The sequence below is a fragment of the Alosa pseudoharengus genome, unplaced genomic scaffold (assembly GCF_046254945.1).
Source record: "Alosa pseudoharengus isolate Yale_2024_CS ecotype anadromous, Long Island Sound unplaced genomic scaffold, YU_APseudo_1.1 YU_APseudo_1.1_scf_4, whole genome shotgun sequence".
Classification (NCBI taxonomy): Eukaryota; Metazoa; Chordata; class Actinopteri; order Clupeiformes; family Clupeidae; genus Alosa; species Alosa pseudoharengus.
Window position 1 is genome coordinate 8339312 of NW_027468774.1, and position 2500 is coordinate 8341811.

Consider the following 2500-nt stretch of genomic DNA (forward strand, 5'->3'; position numbering starts at 1 on the left):
GAGAGGGTGACATGAAAAGGATGAAAGGATGGATGAATGGATGGATGAATAGGGTTAGTGTCTGAGGGGATGAATGGCTGAGTGTGAACGGGGTGGAGGGGTGAGGGGATGAAAGGATGCAGTGTGGAAGAATAATCGGATGAGGGATTCACAGGATGAAAGGGTGAAGAGAAAATAGCAGTTATGGAACAATACTTTCAGCTGTTGACCTCAATCATGACACCCCAAAAGTTATCCAATACTGCTATGCTAATGTATCAGATGATCTTATATGAAATGCTAGACTAATGTATCAGATGATCTTATATGAAATGCTATGCTAATGTATCAGGTGGTCTTATATGAAATGCTATGCTAATGTATCAGATGGTCTTATGTGAGCTCCATTTGCGTAGCAGAGGTGAGTGATTGGTTTGTCTCTGGCTGCGTGAGGATTGATTGTGTGGCCTTTTCAGCGGGAAACACATGAGCAGCAGATCCAGTGGAGCATGAGTGTATGAGATCAGTCAATACAGGTGATAAATACGCCGCTGGAAATACTCGAGCGCTAACTAATGATGAAGCCTGGCGCCCCTGCGGAAAGTAAGAGAATTGTCACCTCCCTGTGGTATTTGGAAAGCGTTCCAGATAAAGCCATCTGTCTAGTGACCGCCCACGTGCATATCTGTTTAATGGACTCTCCATTACGGAGCGCAAAGGTATGCTGTGTCATAGCAAGACTCCGAGGAGGGAGAGTCCTCTCGGAAACACGTCCTGGCCAAGTCTCTGTCAGGCTGCATTCTTTAAATCTGGCCTGAGAGAACATAGTGTAGAGAACACGAGCGAGGTCTCCAGGGCACTGAGGACTGCTGTTCATAAAGCCCCACCGTTAAGGGGGCGCTGAGGACGGCTGCCGTTAAGGGGGCGCTGAGGACTGCTGCTGTTAGGGGGGCGCTGATGACTGCTGCTGTTAGGGGGGTGCTGAGGACTGCTGCCGTTAAAGGGGCGCTGAGGACTGCTGCCGTTAGGGGGGCGCTGAGGACTGCTGCTGTTAGGGGGGTGCTGAGGACTGCTGTGTGCTGAGGACTGCTGCCGTTAAGGGGGCGCTGAGGACTGCTGCTGTTAGGGGGGCGCTGAGGACTGCTGCCGTTAAGGGGGCGCTGAGGACGGCTGCTGTTAGGGGGGCGCTGAGGACTGCTGCCGTTAAGGGGGCGCTGAGGACGGCTGCTGTTAAGGGGGCGCTGTGGCACAACACTGTCCTATGGTATCAAAGGCATAACCCCCCCCAAAAAAAATAAAAAAATAAAATGAAATAAAAACACACAGAATGGCGATCTCTGTGTCATTTAATACCGTCTCTGAACTCCTGGAGAGGTAAGACTATGTGCTCTTAAGTGTTTTTGTGTGTGTGTGTGTACGTCTTTGTGTGTGTTAGTGTTGTCACGATACCAAAATTATGACTTCGATACGATACCTGCCATAAATATCACGATGCTCGATACTAAAACAATACTACGGCGAAATCCTAAGATATCTGGAGAAGAAAGGACTCATACCTCCTCCAAGTGTATGGAGTCATTTGTGTTAAATTCGGTGCACTTTTGTAGTCTGCAGGTCAATTCTGGGTTCTAAACTTCTAAACTTCCTACATAATTATTATTTTTTTATAGTCAGTAAAATAGTAGGCCTACTTTGTGTGATTAAGTCCTTTATTGTTTGTTATAGTTCATTTACATTGTGTTGTGTTTTGGCAATAAAGTAGCTTTAAATAGCCAAACTAGGCTAGATCAAGGTCAGTGTTAAAATCACTGAATGCTATGCAGAGAGGCCTAATCTTTAGGCCATCTGATGTACAGTATAGGCTTCCCTAGGCCTTCCCGTGTTCATGGGATTTCTTTGACAGTTGCAAAGGGGAAAATGTGAGGATAGTCTTCTTTGCGCCCAGTGTACAAGTACGAAGTTCCAACCACTCAGGTCTTCGTCAGATAGGCCTACACCATTACCTGTTGCAATATATCTGTGTGCATTCCTACATTACGTCTATTTCTTTGATAACATGATTTGCTACCACGTACTGTAACAATAAGCTATTATTATTAGGACTCAACACGCTCTGGTGGTATGCGGCTTTAATTAGCGGTCTACATGCCATGACAAATATTACCAGTAGTACTGACCGAACATGAAATAGATCGTTTACAAGTTATGGTAATGTTATTCTGGCGTGAACATTGCGCTTTCATCACGTTAGCACCCTATGATTACAGCTCGTTATGTCTCGTCAAAATGATTACAGCTCGTTATGTCTCGTCAAAATTCATTGATGAAGGAAGGTTCGCTTTATCCCAGAGAACCATACTCGTTTCACTTAGGCTAGACTAAAACATAAGAGAAGAACTTGGCACTAACCATGTAGTCGTGTTTTCTATAGCATATTCGTTAACCTGTCGTTCATTGAACTCTTTAAAAATGTTGGGATATGTCTGCGAGGTGTTTAGCCAAGTTCCATGCATAGCCTACT

The 2500-nt window shown here is 45.3% G+C and overlaps 1 protein-coding gene across 2 annotated transcripts in view; it reads left to right on the forward strand.

Annotated features, from left to right (window-relative positions):
- Window positions 1-2500, forward strand: part of grid1b (glutamate receptor, ionotropic, delta 1b) — a 413352-nt gene that overhangs the window by 79973 nt on the left and 330879 nt on the right. The window lies entirely within an intron of this gene.